The sequence below is a fragment of the Hylobates moloch genome, unplaced genomic scaffold (assembly GCF_009828535.3).
Source record: "Hylobates moloch isolate HMO894 unplaced genomic scaffold, HMol_V3 SCAFFOLD_6, whole genome shotgun sequence".
NCBI classification, from domain to species: domain Eukaryota; kingdom Metazoa; phylum Chordata; class Mammalia; order Primates; family Hylobatidae; genus Hylobates; species Hylobates moloch.
The window spans coordinates 132,172,433-132,190,977 of record NW_026652281.1 but is presented as its reverse complement, the minus strand read 5'-3'; the positions used below and the strand labels follow the sequence as shown (position 1 = coordinate 132,190,977).

General features: G+C 44.4%; 1 pseudogene; it reads left to right on the top strand.

Moving 5' to 3' along the window:
- Positions 1-18,115, top strand: part of LOC116470636 (large ribosomal subunit protein eL6-like) — a 162,995-nt pseudogene extending 144,880 nt beyond the window's left edge.
- The last annotated feature ends 430 nt before the right edge of the window (positions 18,116-18,545 follow it).

The following is an 18,545-nucleotide window of genomic DNA, read 5'->3' as shown; positions in this document are numbered from 1 at the left end:
GTACCCATATAAACCCTGAACCCCAGGCTCCAGAAGCAGGAGAGGAACAGATGAGCAGATGAGCAGCAGAACGGTGTGGCAGAGGAGAAAAGAGAAAGTGAACGTTGGGAGGAGTTCGGCTGGGGATGGTCAGAGAATCAGCAGCTGGATAGCCAAATTCCAGAGGAAGGTCATCTTTCTAGTCCATCCCTTGTCCAGCTCCCCATCCATCCCACTGAGAGCCACCTCCACCACGCAATAAAACCCGTCATTCATCATCCTCAAGTCCGTGTGTCACCTGATTCTTCCAAGACACCGGACAAGAGCTTGGGATACAGAAAGCTGTCATACTGGCCCTCTGCCTTTGCAAGAAAGGGTTCCTGCACCTGTCCATCTGCGTGCTCCCCCTCCCATAAGGGGTTTGAGCAGCAGCAGCAACCAAACAGACAAGCCACACCACTGTTGCATGTCCTGCAAGGGGGCTCAGAGAACTCTCCTGTTTCAGAAATACAAGGGAGAGATTTTTCCCTGACTAAGAAGATCTAGGAAAATGTTATAGAGGTGGGGCCATTTCCATAAGGTTGAGAAGGGTGGAAAAACAAAATAGGTCACTATGTGGGGAGAAAATCCTCCAGGGAGACACAAAAGAAACAGCTAAGGAAGAATGGCAGGAGATTAGGTGGCCTGTTCAGGGTGGGTAGCCCAGCATGAGGAATGATGACTATAGGCCAGGGAACAGCCAAACAGTTATTTGGCTCAATTTGTTGAAGGTCTTACAAGCTCAGGTTCTTAGGCAAAGGAGAGACATGGCCAGAGTTTTTTTTTAAGGTAGCAGCAAGGAGAATGGAATTGAAGAGAAAGAGCTTAGAGCCAAGGTCACTGGTTGGGAGAATCACTGCCAGGGTGTTTCAAAAGTCCCTTCCCACCTTCCCAAAAACATTTTGTTTATGCTGTTGGCATTGTGAAAGTTGAATTGCATATAAACATGTGTGGTATTACCTTGAAATATGTTTGAAGGCACATATGACTACATACCTCTTCTGCACATCTAATTTATTTTAAGCTAACTGTGGTATATAAAACGCTTGATGGCAAAATTGAACTCAAGTACTTCTGGTTTCTTCTGGGGTAAAGAAAGGCTTGTGTGAGAAGCTAGGAACCAAATAAGTCTGTAAAGTTGAAGGTAGAATTGAGGTCAAAATGCAAACAGCATCAAATACTTCAGCTATAGCTTAAGTAGGCATAAGGTCATGGTGAGTGTGTGTTGAAACTTCCAGGAGGTTCTGCAGCTTAAACTTGCTCCATATGGTTGGGTTATGAATACTCCACTCTTCTCTGAACCAAGAGTTTTAAAATATTGCTGCTTGGCTTTGATCAACTGAAAGTATATACTCTTCCAACATGACAAATCCCACATAAAATTACAGAAAAATTCAGGAATCAAAGTTTAGCTGCATCCAGCCTAGAACCCATAACTTGTACCAACAAACCACAGTTTAATCCATGGCCAACTTTCTGTCTACCTGAATGATGGTTTGAGACGTTCAGTGATGTTGAAACAGGCTGGCAAGGATTCTTCACTTCCAGATCCAAAGATTGTTTACAGATAGTTGAGCCATAGCCATTGAAAATGATCAACCTTATTTCAAAAATAACCTTGTTGTTTTATCACCCAATAAACTGTCCACTTGTGGGAATAAGTGTTTGAGAACTTTATTGTCCACACAAGAGATCATGAGACAGAAATAAGGTAGAGGTGAGAAAATGGGGGTGTGCATAGGAAAGGGAAGTTATTTCAGGGATAGGAATTACAATATGTGATGACTAAGTATGGAGATTAAGAACCAGAGGGAACAAAGATGAAATATTCACTCAATCAACAGTTATGTACCACGTACTCACTATATGATCAACATTGTGCTGGGTGTGAAGGTTACAGCTGTGATGTACATATTGCTCACTATCTGGTAGACATTACAGATAAGGAGAAAATTACAACAAAGTAGAGGAAACAGATGATGCTATGGAAAGAGCAATACCGAATTCTAACCTAGTCAAGAGGCATCAAAAAAGATTTCCAAAATCAATATTAAAGTTGAGACCTAACAGGCACCATATAAAAATTAGCCATGTGAATAGGAGATCATAAGGCAGGGGAGATGAGTCAAGGCGTGTGCCCTGAGTCAGACCTTGCAGATTCAAATCTTGGGCCTGGCACTGCCATTAGCCAGTTGTGTGACCTTGGGTAAGTTACTAATTCTCTTTGTGTCTCATTGTCATTATATATTAAGTAGGGATAATAATTCCTTCCTCATAGGGCTATGATAAAAGCCAAATTAAATAAGCAAAGAGTTCTTGGCACAGAGACTGGCACAGGGTACGTGCCAAATAAATGGCAGCACTCTCTTTGTTATTAAGAAGGAACAGCATCTGCAAAGGCTAAAAGGTAAGAAAGAACATGGCAGTTTCAAGGAAAGTAGTTCAGTGTTGCCAGAGCATTGGGGAAACAGCAAATTATGAGCCTGGAGAGGAGAAGCAAATGCAAAGTCAAGGAGGCTCTTTTAATATGATTTCTATGGTAATACAGTGCATAGTGATGTCACTAGAGAAGGCACGGACTTGGAGAGAAATCCAGAGCATTTTCTGGATGACTTCACAACCACCTTATGACCACTTTCCTGAGGTGCATGCACTTCCAGGAGGGAAGAACAATGTGGTTGTGATTCAGCTAAGAGCTACAAATGATGACAAGAAACCAGGGGCTCAGGAGTGGTAGGAAACAAGAAGGAAGCTGAGTCCTTGGACAAAAGCTCTTGGAGCAGGAATGGGCCCCTTAGAATGGCACAGCAGAGGGGAAGGGCACCTCTGCCCTTTATTTGGACTCGACTGCTGACCCTGCCAGTTACTTACATGTGACCAAACCACTCTCTTTCTCTGTATCTTAATAAACAGGGAGGCAGCCTAGATCTGTCATTCTTAACCCAGAAACCACAGATACTATGAATCCATGAAGATGCTAACAGAGGTTCAATCTATTCTCAATTACTTTTTTTAAACCCCCAAGGCCATGCTGGTTCTTTCAAGCTGATGCAAAGCTCCTATAGGCATTGCACATCTTTAATTAATTTATAACTTAGTGAATAAATTAATTATACCATTAAATTCAGTTACTACTCTTAGAAATTGAAAAATAAAGAAGAAAAAGGGTGCTAGTAGTAAAAGGTTTGACACCACTAGACTGAATGGTTTGATAAGGCCATTCCAGCTCTCATATTCTGGAAGCCTACCTTCACCTGTCAGCTATTTCATTGTCTATAAAGGCTTACATTCTTGGGGTTAAAAACATGGAACTCAGAGTCACAAAAGCCTGGGTTCAAATCCCAGCTCTGCACTTGCTAGCTGGATGATCATGGCAAATTACTTAACCTCTATAAATCTCAATTTCTTAATACACAGAATAGAGATTAAAATAGCATTTTTTGTCAGAGTTGTTGCAAGGAATGAGATAATGCAAACTTTAGTCATTGGCATACTCCTTCCCAATCTTTGCCAAATCTGCATAAAACCTGAAATATTAGTTAGATAATATTTTTTATTTAAATCAATTCATGTTTTCAGTTAAATTTATGTGCTTTAATCGGAAGCTTTATACTGCTACCATAAATGGAAAACAAGTACTACCATAAATTGGTAGTAACCATAAGAATAATACTAATAAAAACTGTACTGAAAATTTTCTCTCAATAAATAATAATTAAAGTGTTGTTAAATTCTAGCTAAATGCTGTTTCCTGCTGCAGGCTCTGTGCCTGAGGCTGCCCTCCCTTTGTAAAAATGGAGATTCGCATGTTTAAAATGAAGTTAAACACATCGAGGCTTCAAACCGCAGCTTTGTCCTTGAAGTAATCAGGAAGCTTTAAAGAGAATTAAAAAGGAAAATCTCTATGCGATTCAGTTTTATTCAATGCCTCAACTGGGTATCACCTAAAATAATCTCTCATAACATATATGCCACATTTTGGATACACTGAGGTAATACGTTCGAGGCACGTGACACTGGGCTTATTATGAAGTAACTGGAGAAATGTTCATTTCTATTACTTTTGGGAAGAAAATAAAAAATCAAAAAACAGAACCATTTGGCCCTGTCACTACCTCCTACTGCCCACCCCTACAAAATTGGGACTGACAGGGTGGCCGTATTATTGCAGAAGGCTCCTTCCTGTCTGTTGCTCCTTCCTGTCTTTTAAGGCCACTTAGTCAATTTCTTCCCCATGATACATCTTTAAGTCATCCCTTTCTGTCTATCTCCACACCAACCACACAGCATCTGGCCTTGGCTCTTACACCAACCAGCCCTGCCATCTTATCCTTTAAGATTCATCTGAAAATGATACAGACAGGAGACAGGGAAACACTGGGTAGAAGAGAGTGGTTCCCCGGCAAAGGCCCCATCCTCAAGCCTGAAGACCCGCAGCCCTAAATGAAGACAGGCATTCCTGTTTTTATGCCCAAAAAGTTGCCTTTTGGCCCAACATGCCTCCTATCCTGTACCTATATAAACCCTGAACCCTAGGCTCCTGAGGCAGATGAGCAGGTAAGGAGATAAGGAGACAAGCAGATAGACAGCAGAATGACACAGCAGAGAAAGACAGAAGAGGAGGAATGTCTGAACACAGAGAGGAGTTTGGATGGGGGTGGTCAGAAAGAGGTTCAGGCACTGGATGGCCAGGCTCCAGGGGAAGATCATATTCCCACTCCATGCCCTTATCCAGCCTGCTGAGAGCCACCTCCACCACTCATAAAACTCCCACATTCATCCTTCCAGGCTGTGTGTGACCCAATTTTTCTAGGACACTGGACAAGAGCTCAGGATACAGGAAGCTGTCACACTAGCCCTCTGCCCTTGCAGAAAGGCAGAGGGTCCACTGAGATGGTTAACATTCAAGCTGTCTACAAATGGCAAGGCTGAAAGGGCACACTGTAATACACGTCCACTTGGGCTCCTGCACTTGTCTGTGTGCTTCTCCTCCCGTAAGGGGTTTGAGCAGTGGTGGCAACTGAATAGGTGAGCCACACCTCTGTCACATGTCCTGTGAGGGGGATCAGTGAACTCTCCCATTTAAAAACACTACTCTCAGAGGCCTTGCTAATTGCCAACCTCTGTGCCACACAGAGACAGGAGCCTTCTATACTGAGCTCCCTGGATCCCCTTCACAAACTTCTGTTGTAATATTAATAATTACCTTGCTACATTGCAGTAATGTGTTTGCGTCTGTCTTCCCCACTCAGCTATAAATTTCTAGAAGCCAAGGACTGTGTTTAGTTCATCTTTGTATCCCTTAGTTCACAATAAATGCTCAATTCAGTTTTCATATATGGATGAAAAAGAGGATGGATGGAAGAAAGGAAGGATGGATAAAAAAATGGAAGATAGAGGGAAGGAAGGAAGGAAAGAGGAAGGAAGGAAGGAAGGAAGGAAGGAAGGAAGGAAGGAAGGAAGGAAGGAAGGAAGGAAGGAAGGAAGGAAGGAAGGAAGGAAGGAAGGAAGGAAGGAAGGAAGGAAGAGTGATGGACCACATTGCTTCTGACTTTCTGTTTTCTAAGAAGGAAGAAAAACAAGGTAATTCCAGCAGAGTCGGCTTAATTCCCTCTTGTCCAGTTTTTGTACATCCTCTTCACACACCATCCGTGGCATTTTCCTCATCTTACAAATACCGAAGGACGCTAGCCTTCACAGAAATTACCTTGGCTCCTTGCCAGAAAACAAACAAGCCTGAGAATAAAGAAAAATAAATAAATAACAACAGTGACGTTTCGCACTTTGAGGTCTGGGAAATGAATTCCGAATGGGAGCTGAACTCAAAGCCAAATGTTTGGCTTTCGGGGGCAACCAATTACTTGGTTGAAAGCCTCAGCCCCCTCCTGAGACCACTTAGCAAACGTTGGCCCAGAGCTCTCCCTGCGAGCTGCTGTCTATCCCATCCCTTTCTCAGGCCTGGAAGAAATTACTGCCAAGAAAAAACAATCCAACTTTCTACCTACTGCTTCAAGGTTGCTTGTGGTTGATCTTTTCCTACCTTGGGAACTTTCCAAATGGTTCTTTAGGAATTAGGTTGTGTTTGAAAAAGGTTTACTCAAAGCAGATTAACACCTGTGTATGTGTGTGTGTGATACACACAAACACATATTCACTCACATGTGCACACACGGACTCACATACAAAAGCTCAGATTTTTAACCTGGCACATCCTTGCCATTCTGATTCCACAGGAATTGAAGTCTGACAACACGTGGGTGCTTATGTGCCCTGAGCCTGGGGACAAGGTGAGCTTCCAGAGAGTGGATGAAACTGAGAAGTGGGAGTAGCTGTGGGGGCACTGAGGGATGCTAAGAAAGGCGTCCGGGGAAAATGCAGAAAGCAAAAGAGAACACTTCCCATGCACCTGACTCAGCTAGCCTAATTTCCTGGGAAATTTTTAATAGTGCTGCTACTTGACAAGATCATGGGATTATTTATCTGCTCCCTTTTCCTCTAAAAACTTCTCAAACCATGCACTGAAAAGACAGAGCCAAGGCCTTAAGTTCTCATTTCCAGAGCTACAATATTTGGGCTTTGCCCTTTTCCTTCCACTGATATCCTCAGTAGCAAGGTATCTGTACCAACACAGGCAGGCCTACCTTCCTGATTACCATGTTAAGCTCTTGTTACAGTCTGAGAAACCATCAACCCCAAACCAGAGGCAACCAGGCAAATAGCCAGTTATAGCACTTAGACGAGGGGCAGTGTTATCAACTAGAGGTACATAGGTTCCAGAGCCGTACTGACCCAAGCTCAACTGCACAAATGACTTCTCCTCTCTGAGCCTGAGTTCTTCATCTGTAAAACAGGGATATGGCTTGTCTTAAAGGATGAATTTTGAAGATTAAATTCAATGATAATGACAGGTACTATTATCAAGTAAGTGCTTAACAAATGTTTGTTGAATATTTTTTTAAAAAACGAATGCCCTGTTCTGACCCCAGTTAAGGAAATACAGGCAGATCTGGGACTCCCTCCAAGAGGCGCTTGCTCAGTCCCTGACTTCCATAAGAAACTCCTTCTTACCCCTGCCCCTCAAGCCCTAGGACACAGATCCTGGGCCTATGTTCAGAGGCATAGAAGGGCAGGCAGGGCCAGGCGCAGTGGCTCACGCCTGTAATCCCAGCACTTTGGGAGGCTGAGGCTGGTGGATCACAAGGTCAAGAGTTCGAGACCAGCCTGGCCAATATGGTGAAACCCCGTCTCTACCAAAAATACAAAAATTAGCTGTGCGTGGTGGTGGGTGCCTGTAATCCCAGCTACTCAGAAGGCTGAGGCAGGAGAATCGCTTGAACCTGGGAGGCGGGCGCTGCAGTGAGCAAAGATCACGCCACTGCATTCCAGTCTGGGCAACAGAGAGAAAAAAAAAAAGGACAGGCGGTAGAAGCAGTCAGCCCTATGTGCAGGCAATAAAGGGGTATATGGGCATGGCCTTTGGAGAATTTAAAAACAATAAGAGTCAGTCTGATTTTATTATCAACCTGCACCAGCAATTCCAAATAATGTCAGTGATAAACTACTCTTTTGTACTCCCACCACCCATGCTTGCTATGCCACTGTCTGTTGTATCAAAAGATTATGTCCCCTGTCCTGGCTGAGTCCCTGCCTGGCCTCAGAGTCTATCTGGGGGTTCCAGAAGCCAAGCTCCTGGACTCTTCCAGCAACCAGATGTACACTTAGATCACTGTCTGTGCCGACATATCCTGAGAATTCCTTCAACTTGTTGGCCCAAACTCTCTTGAGATGAACACAGTGTGAGGAAAAGAGGTAAAATTACTTTAAGCCATAAGTGTCTAAACAGGCCCAGACCAGAATAATGGGTCCAATTTACCAGACAGAACCTTTCCTTTCCTCTTTCACTGTCCCTTGTTTGGTGTGCTCAAGAGCCCTATTTCCTTGAAAATTGAAGCTTCACCTTTAGGAGGCCTATAGCCTCTATTTGGTTTTTATATGTAATAGAAATTTTAAAAATTCAGAGCCAGGGAGCTCAGCACCCCCTCAGATGCTCCCTTGTCTCAATTTCTCTTACTCCTGGAAGCTCATTTTGTCCCCGGGATGAGTTAAATCCTTATAAATGAGGAAACTGATGCTCAGAGAGGGAAAGGGACCAGCCCAAGGTCATACAGCAAGTGAGCGGAAAAAGGGGAAATGCACCTATCCGAGGCATTCTGAGGAGCAAAGCAGTGCACATAAAATGCTGAGCCATGTGCTGGCACATGGTAAGCAGTTGATGAGCATTAACTGCTACTTTTGTGTAGTTGCGTGTTATTATTGTTAAACAAGACTAGACCCACATCTCCAGGCTTTAGGGCAGCCTCTTCCCAGTACCTAGCTTGGTGTCAAGCACAGTGTAGGAGCTCACTAAACATCTGTCGAATAAATAAATTAGCTCTATTTCTGCTCAGTGACCATCCTACCTCTGTGTAAACATCCCCAGTCTCAGACACTCCCTCCTTCCTTTAAAGATACCCCATCCCGTCTCTGGGCCCATCCATTAAACAGATCTACTTTATACTGAGTCAATTTTTAAAAATCTCTCTTCATCCCTTGTGCCCATTGGTTAGTCCTAGATTTAATCTCCCTAGCATTGAGCCTTTTACAAAAAGATTTTGACGTTAAATCAGAACATGTTGGTCCCTGGATAGAAACCATCCAATTAACCTCACTGGGTGGTAAAATATATATGTATATATTTTTCATCTGTCATTCACCTCAAGAAAGAAAAGGTTGGTTTTATCTTAATAACAAAGAGGATACTTTAATCATGGCAAATCTGCTGAATAAATCAAAACAACAAGTTTGCAAGAGGCAAATGCCCTCTATTCGGTAAATTAAGACAAGCATCTCAACAGGCACCCATTACCCTGACAGGAGCAGAGAGGAAGTCTTGTCTCTGTCAATCTTCCCTCTGGAAAGACAGTATTGATTAAATGCTGACACATATTTGTGTCTGAAGAGCAGGAAAGAACAACAAACCAAAGGGATGCATCAGGCATGATCTTTCCACTCAGCAGCACACGTAACAATTACCACCTCACAGTTTTATACAGTTCTTTTTGCACTCTTTTAAAAAATGCTCATCAGTAATCCCAGCACTTTGGGAGGCCGAGGCGGGCGGATCACCCGAGGTCAGGAATTCGAGACCAGCCTGGACAACATGGTGAAACCCCATCTCTACTTAAAAAAATACAAAAATTAGCCAGGCATGGTAGCACACGCCTGTAATCCCAGCTACTTGGGAGGCTGAGGCATGAGAATTGCTTGAACCCAGGAGGCGGAGGTTGCAGTGAGCTGAGACCACATCATTGCACTTCAGCCTGGGTGACAGAGCGAGACCCCGTCTCAAAAAATAAAAACAAAAAATGCTCATCAGTTTATTTCACCTTCATGGAAATCTTATGATGTAAGTAAAGAAAGTGCTCGATTTTACAGATGAGGAAGTAAGACAGAGAGTGGCCAGTCATGGGACAAGCCAACCATTTATTCATTCATGTGGCAAATTATGATTGCATCCTGACTCCATGCCAGGCATTGGGCTAGGCTCCGCAGATGTGATGGTGAGCAAAACAGACACATTCTCTGCTTCCACATCCCTTAAAATAGACAGGGGGAAAACAGAAGGTTAAACAAACATATCAGATAAGTGATAGGACAGAGAAAGCAGGGTAGGAGGAGCATCAAACCTAGCCCAGGATGGGTCATGAAGGGTGAATAGGATGCCGCCAAGCAGAGGCTTTGACCCTAAGGCGGTAGAAGAAGTCAGCCCTATGTACAGGCAATAAAGGGGTGCATGGGCATGGCCTTTGGAGAATTTAAAAACAATAACAGTCAGTCTGATTTTATTATCAGCATGCACCAGCAATTCCAAATAATGTCAGTGATAAAATACTAAGAGGGTCAGCTTAAATGGGAGAACTTGGATGTAAGGCAGTAGACAGTGCTGAGAACCATCATACCAGCAAAGCATGCATGCACACACACACATTCCTATGCACACGCACACACACACACATTCCTATGCACGCGCACACACACACACATAAGCACACAATCACAGCAAGGTATAGGAGGCCTCCAAACAAGGGGATGAGAAACAGAATGGTAAATCCAAATGCTTTCAGATGTTGAAGGCTCCTGGGGCTTCAGAACTTCCTGGAATTCCATGGTGTAAGAGTTGAGATGTAATGAGATGTGACCACTACATTGTAGGATAACAGGCAAATCCAGAAGCCAGGCTCCTCGTAATGACCATGTGGTTTGCCAGAGAGAATAAATATTCAACATAAGTCACAAGATCTCCCTGGCAGTCCCTCTGCCAGTACAATAGCCAGGGCAAGCCAGAGTTGAAGGGGCTTCACAAAGTTGAAGGGGCTTCACAAAGTTGAAGAGGCATCTCACCAGACTGACATGAAGAGAAAAAGAGCATTTATCTCCAGTCTTCCTCTTTCAACGTAAGCCTCTGAGCCTAAAGCAATATACCTAGGCCAGGAAGAAGAGAATGACAGACATTAGGGAAAGAGAAGGTACTTCACAATTCTAACACTGTTGCTGTGAATTGATTTTTCAAAGCATACAAATGGGAAATGCCTCTAATTTAAGGCATGAGGAATTCGCCCATGTGATTATGGAGGCTGAGAAGTCCCATGATCTGTTGTCTGCAAGCTGGAGACCCAGGCAAGCCAGTGGTGTAGTCCCAGTCTGAGTCTGAAGGCCTGAGAACCAGGGGGACCAGTGGTGTAAATCTCAGTCCAAGGGCAGAATAAGACCAAGATCCCACTTCATGCAGCAGGCAGGAAGGGGCCAACTCCCTCCTTCCTCTGCTTTTTGTTCTATTCAGGCCCTCAGCTGATTGGAGGGTGCCCATCCACATTGGGAAAGGCAATCTATTTCATGGAGTTCACCAATTCAAATGCCAGTCTCATCTGGAAATAGACATATCCTTGCAGACACATCTAGGAGTAATGTTTAAACTGGACACCCTGTGGCCCAATCAAGTTGACGTATTAAAATTAACCATCACAGGCCGGGCGCAGCGGCTCACACCTATAATCCCAGCACTTTGGGAGGCTGAGACAGGTGGATCACTTGAGGTCAGGAGTTCAAGACCAGCCTGGCCAACATGGCAAAATCCCACCTCTACAAAAAGTAGCCGCACGTGGTGGCGCACACCTGCAATCTCAACTACTCAGGAGGCTAAGGCAGAAGAGTCGCTTGAACCCAGGAGGTGGAGGGTGCAGTGAGCCAAGATCATGCCACCACACTCCAGCCTGGATGACAGAATAAGACTCTGTCTGAAAAATAAGATTAAATTAAATTAACCATCACAGTGAGATTAATGGTTCCTTTTGTGAACTATGGCTTTTGAAATAGGTTTTGTGTGGATATTTTATTCCCACTTTCATTCCTTTACAGCAGAGGGGATCCATAGTACAAATGAACCCAGATTTTTGTCCTGTTTGGCTCCTCACACCTCTGCCTCCCTCTCAGTTGTCTTCTTTCTATTCTCAACTTTGACTTCTCTTCTGTAATCACTTTCTCCCAGCTCTGAGCCCTAAACTCGTTTGTTTTCCAGATCCATAAAATGCTTTGCCTTTCTTTCCTCAGTCAACAAAATTTATTAAAGTTATTTTGTTATAAGTTGGCTACTCCAGCGTCCCTTCTCCAGCTGACATAAATTCCTAACACAACTCCTCTGTGCTTCATTACCGCAAGCAGGGAGTAGCTTTTATGACATTGCTATAGGTGCACAAACGTGGCCGGGTAGCTCCGAAATATAAAGATATAAAAAGCTCTAGCCAAGATGCTGTGAGCCAGACTTCTACTCAGTCACGCAAATAAAGTTTCTCTTGCGCCCCATGGGAACTCTAAGATTACAATTGATATGGTTCTACTCTTTACATTGTTGAAAATATTTATTGTCAATGTGTGGTCTGGGGCCTCTGGTGGCCCATAATAAGCCTTTATTGATTCATTTAACAAGTATGGAGCAACTGCTATTTAGAACCTCCACCTTCACTTCCTTTGTATGAAAACTATTTTCATTCCACATATCACCATCTAAAATCTTTTTACGTTTGTTCATTCTGTCTCTCCCAACAAAATATATGGTCCATGAAAACACGGGCCCAGTTTTGCCCAACACTGTATCCCCAGTGCTAAATGCAATGTCTGATGCACAGCAGATACTGGGCGAATATTCACTGGATGACTGGATGGTGATGAGGCAAAGTCACTGTAAGGACTTCTCATTCCACTCTAGGATTTTAGAAATGGAACAGCTTTTTTACGTCCTTGTGTTTGTAATACAATTAGGACTGGCTTTTCTCTCACACAGGAATCTTTTTTTTTCTCCCATACCAAGCATTTTATCATTTGGATCTCAAACAAGTACCTCTCTTCCCAGCCTCTACGAGGGGAATTTGGTCAAACACACATTGGAGGTCAAGGTCCAAGATGTCGTTGGTGAGGCAGCAGAATTTAACACGCTAGAAAAGTTTTAATACCCCTTTCTGAAGATGCCTGGGACACATAACTGAATTAAAATATACCTAATACTTTCTCTACACCAAGGATCTGGGAAGCCTAGTAAGAAATAAACACCTTCAAACAGAACAGCACCACTTACTGGTTTATCGTATTGGGTGTGCATAAGGATTTTGTCTGGGGGGAAAACGGAGTTTCTCAGATTTTTAAGAAAAAAAAAAATAGGAAAACCACTCTCCTAGATAATATTTAAGTTCCTTTCATCTCTGACCTTTTCAATCTCTCCTTTCTGCTGAAGGACTCCACACTCCCTTTTCCCTATACCCCTCACATTTGTAAAATAAATAGATTTACAATGGAGCTCTGAGTCTTACATAAATCTATAAGCTGTCCAGTTAGCCTTCCATTTGGAAAATGGCAATATAACAATGTATTATACACATTTCTGGGATTTCAAATACTTTTCAATCTTTATAACAGCCTTTTAAATTTTGTATGAGAGACTAAATTTCCTCTAAACTAGCATTTGAGAAAACTGGGATGGTGATGTTTGTCCAAAACCATATAGCACGCTGTGTCCAAAATTGGTGGGTTCTTGGTCTCACTGACTTCAAGAATGAAGCCGCAGACCCTCGAAGTGAGTGTACAGCTCTTAAAGATGGTGTGTCCGGAGTTTGTTCCTTCTGATGTTCAGACGTGTTTGGAGTTTCTTCCTTCTGGTGGGTTCGTGGTCTCACTGGCTTCAAAAGTGAAGCTGCAGACCTTCGCGGTGAGTGTTACAGCTCTTAAGGTGGCACGCCTGGAGTTGTTCATTCCTCCCGGTGGGTTCATGGTCTCACTGGCCTACAGGAGTGAAACTACAAACCTTCGAGGTGAATGTTACAGCTCATAAAGGCAGTGCCAACCCAAAGAGTAAGCAGCAAGACTGATTGGAAAGAGTGAAAGAACAAAGCTCCCACAAGCCTATGGAAAGGGACCCCAGCGGGTTGCCACTGCGGGCTCAAGCCCCCTGCTTTTATTCCCTTATCTGAGCCAACCAAATCCTGCTGATTGGTCCATTTTACAGAGAGCTGATTGGTCCGTTTTGACAGGGTGCTGATTGGTGAGTTTACAATCCCTGAGCTAGACACAAAAGTTCTCCAAGTCCCCACTAGATTAGCTAGACACAGAGCATTGATTGGTGCATTTACAAACCTTGAGCTAGACACAGAGTGCTGATTGGTGCATTTACAAACCTTGAGCTAGACACAGAGTGCTGATTGGTGTATTTACAATCCTTTAGCTAGACATAAAGGTTCTCCAAGTCCCCACCAGATTAGCCAGATACAGAGTGCTGATTGGTGCATTCACAAACCTTGAGCTAGACACAGAGTACTGACTGGTGCATTTACAAACCTTGAGCTAGACACAGAGTGCTGATTGGTGTATCTACAATCCCTTAGCTAGACATAAAGGTTCTCCAAATCCCCACTAGACTCAGGAGCCCAGCTGGCTTCAGCCACTGGATCCTGCGCCAGGGGCGCAGGTGGAGCTGCCCACCGGTCCCGTGCTGTGCCCTGCACTCCTAAGGTCTTGGGTGGGACCCAGAGCTGGGGAGCAGAGAGCGGCACTCGTCGGGGAGGCTCGAGCTATGCAGGTGCCCACAGTGGAGGAGGGGAGGCTTGGGCATGGTGGGCTGCAGGTCCCAAGCCCTGCCCCGCAGGGAGGCAGCTGAGGCCCGGCGAGAATGAGAGTGCAGTGCCGGCTGGCAGGCACTGCTGGGGGACCCGGCACACCCTCCGCAGCTGCTGGCCCAGGTGCTAAGCCCCTCACAGCCCGGAGCCGGCGGCGGGCAGCTGCCACTCCGAGTGCAGGGCCCGCCCAGCCCATGCCCACCCGGACCCGTGAGCGACGCACGCAGCCCCAGTTCTCGGCCGCGCCTCTCCCTCCACACCTCCCTGCAAACAGAGGAAGCTGGCTTCGGCCTCAGCCAGCCCAGAGAGGGGCTCCCACAGTGCAGCGGTGGGCCGAAGGGCTCCTCAAGCACAGCCAGAGTGGGCCCTGAGATCAAGGAGGTGCCGAGAGTGATCGAGGGCTGTGAGGGGTGCCAGCAGGCCATCACCTCTCAATGCTATGGCTAAACCAAGACCAGACCCAATTCCTAATCTTGGGTTCTTTGCACTGGTTGAGGATGGCAAAATAAATAATATTCAGGCCAGTACTCTTATCTCCAACCCATGGCAGGTGTTACTAATCAATCACTGCCTTCCTTCCCACTGCGCCTAGAGGCAACTTTTTAGAAGCCCTTTCAACACAGTGTTCCAGGTAGCCACTACCAATCAATTTCAGGTTGAAATCTGAGACTTGAAACGTATTTGCCTTCCCTGCACTAGCCAAGTTCTCTCTGTAAATTAGGAAGCCTGTGGTGCCAAGCAATACAGAAGTTAAAACTGCTACTTGCAGAAGGAGGATGAGTATGAGAGGAATACAAGGAAGGTAAGTTAGTAGGACAGAGACAGGATGAATGTTGAGTTTTTACATTCTATAGTTTCCTGAACGTCTTAAGACTTGGGTTTAATTTTGCTGTAGATGCTGTAGGAAGTAAGGATGAATCATTGTCACCACCATGAAATATTTAACTGTTACGTGAAAATGATTGTTAATTACATTCTCTGCCTCCATTAAAGAGGTAAATGACTATTTCAACTTCTCCCTGGGTGGCCAGTGTGTACATATTCCATCCCTAATTCTTCCATGAAAACATTTAAATGGTGCTTTTGACAACCAACCCAGCTTTAAACGCAGCAGCTTTAGAGGTGATGTGCTAACTCTGAAATAGCGTCTTACATAAACTCAAATGATCCTCAGTTATGGGAATACAAATGTATGCACATCTCTTAGAATCTTTCTTTTTTTGGTGATTTGTTCTCATTCTTAATTTAGCAAAAATGCTAAATAATAATAAAATTGATGCCTTATCTGAAAAGGTGAGTCGGCAACACCAACAGATTATTTCTTAGGCTGCATCTTTCATATTTTCTCCCAATAAATAAAAAGAGATGCCTCTCAAATTAGCACTTAGCAGAACTAAAAACCTATTTATTATCTGCTGGATAACTGGAACAAAAATAGAAATGTGAGTTGCCCAAAGATTGATGACTTTCCCAGGATTCCAACCAAAACAAAGGTTGTTGAGATCATCTGTGTCTGAGAACGCCCCCCTTTTGAGTTCTGCAAAGAGATTCCAAAAGAACCTTCTGTAAACTAGAGATAAACGTTTTCCCCAGCACCGTCTAATGGCTCTGCCTAAACTGAGCAGATGGGGCACCGGGGTGGGTCTACCCCTTGAGATCACTGAGCATTTTCCTATTTAATTGTACTTTGAAAGCAGATTGTTCTGCTCAGGCACCTGTGACCAGTAGCATCTGGGAATTTGCCCATCTTTTTTGATGGAGGTCATCCAACTTGGAGGTCACTCACTTCATCTTTTATCATGACCTCCTTCCTCCAAATGATCCTCGAAGGTGGACACCTGGTACATCCTGGACATCAGCAGGCCTTGTGTTTTGACCCTATTGGCCAATCCTCAATCTCAAGTCTCTCTAAATTAGCCATTAATAGCTACCATTTATTAAGCGCTATTATACGCTGAGCACTGTCCCAGGAGCTTTATGGATATCATCACACAAGAACTCTAAGTAAGAGATAAGTGTTAAAGTCATTTCCACTTTACAAATGAGGAAACTGAGGCTGAGAAAGATTAAATGATTGCTCCCGGGTCACACAGCTAGTAAGTGGGAAAGCCCCAATTAAAAGCCAGGATCCAGAGTCTTTACACTAAGTTCAATGTAAACATGCCACAGAGCCAATGACATTTCATTCAGACACTCAAGGAAATAATAGACATAGTAGATTCTTTTGTGATCCTCCAACCATCCATAGTGTTGTGTTGAACCACCAAAGCATTTTAATGTCAGAATCTAAAACACCAAAAAGATGGTTCTCTTACTATCACCAACAATGGCTTAAAATTGATGTCATGGGCATTTTTCTTTTAGCTACTCAGCAGATGAAATTCTTTATCACCTTTGGGGAATTCTGCTGGCCCCTAACCTTAAGCATCTTGTTAAAGAGCCTGAAAATGTGGTGCTGTCTTCTTTTCCTCTTTCTTTCTTTTGAGACAGGGTCTCATTGTCATCCAGGTTGGAGTGCAGTGGCGTGATCATAGCTCACTGCAGCCTTAATTTCTGGGCTCCAGCGATCCTCCCACCTCAACTCCCAAGTAGCTGGGACTATAGGCACATGCCATCATGCCTGGCTAATTTTTATATTTTTTTGTAGAGATGGAATTTTGTCATGTTGGCCAGGTTGGTCTCGAACTCCTGAGTTAAAGCGATTTGCCTGCCTCAGCCTCCCAAAGTGCTGGGATTACAGGCATGAGCCACCACACCCAGCCTGGTGCTGTCTTTCTCATCTTGTAAGACAGCGGGTGAAAAAGTTGAGAAGCCAGATACTAAGGAGAAGAAACCTGAATCCAAGAAGGCTGATGCTAGTGGCAGCATGACAAAGGATAACCTCAAGGCTAAAAAGCCCAAGAAAAGGAAGCCCCACTGCAGCTGAAATCCTGTCCTCATCAGAGGAATTGGCAGATATTCCCGACCTGCTATGTGTTCCAGAAAGGCACGTACAAAAGGAAGTATTCAGCAGCTAAATCCAAGATTGAAAAGGAGAAGTTTCTTGCAACTGTTACAAAACCAGTTGGTGGTGACAAGAATGGTGGTGCCTTGGTGGTTAAACTTCACAAGATGCCTAGCTATCATCCTACTGAAGATGTGTCTAAAAAGTTGTTGAGCGGCTGGGCATGGTGGCTTACGCCTGTAATCCCAGCACTTTGGGAGGCTGAGGTGGGCAGATTACCTGAAGTCAGGAGTATGAGACCAGCCTGGCCAACATGGTGAAACCCCTTCTCTACTAAAAATACAAAAATTAGCCAGGCATGGTGGTACTCACCTGTAGTCCCAGCTACTTGGGAGGCTGAGGCAGGAGAATCGCTTGAATCCAGGAGGCAGGAGGTAGCAGTGAGCCGAGATCGTGCCACTGCACTCCAGCCTGGGTGACAGAGCAAGACGCTGCCTGAAAAAAAAAAAAAAAAAAACCTGCAGTCAGCATGCCAGAAAACTGCAAGCCAGCATCTCTCCTAGGACCATTCTGCTCTTCCTCACTGGGCGCCACAGAGGCAAGATGGTTTTCCTGGAGCAGCTAGCTGGGCAATGGCTTTTACTTGTGACTGGACCTCTGGTCCTCAATTGAGTTTCTCTGCGAAGAACACACCAGTAATTTGTCACTGCCACCTCTACAAAAATTGATATCGGCCAGCAGTGTGAAAATCTCAAAACGTCTTACTGATGCTTACTTCAAGAAGAAACTGCAGAAGCCCAGACACCACGAAGGTGAGATCTCTGGTGCAGAAAAAGAGAAATGTGAAGTTATAGAGTAGCGCCTGGTTGATCAGAAAGCTGTGGACTGGCAAATTTTACCAAAATCAAAGCTATTCCTCAGCTCCAGGGCTAACAGTGATCTCTCTTTGCTATGACGAGTAGAACTTATCCTCACACATTGATGTTCTAAATTTCTTAAGGAGAATCTAATTAAATAACTGATACATTTTTTTAATGTAGTGCTCACCTTCCCAACCCCTCTTGAAAGCAGGGCACCCAGGACTTTGAAACAGCAGCTAGACATGCACACAATAGGAGACTGCAAAGAATCCATCCTGGGGGCAGGTGATAGCTAAATAAAATCCCATTCCCAGGAGAAGTAGGGTCAGCGGTGTTCACTGTATGTAGCTAGCAGCACCTCTGCAGGCTGCGGTAATCAGGCTCAGTGTCAGACACTGCAGGGACCCTGTCAGTCTGGTTCTGTGGCCGGGTGCTATTCACAATTCTAGCGTTGGTCCTGGTTGCCCACTCTCCTTTTGATCTTGCCCAATTCTCCAGCCTTTCAGGTCACTGTGGGGGCTGCCC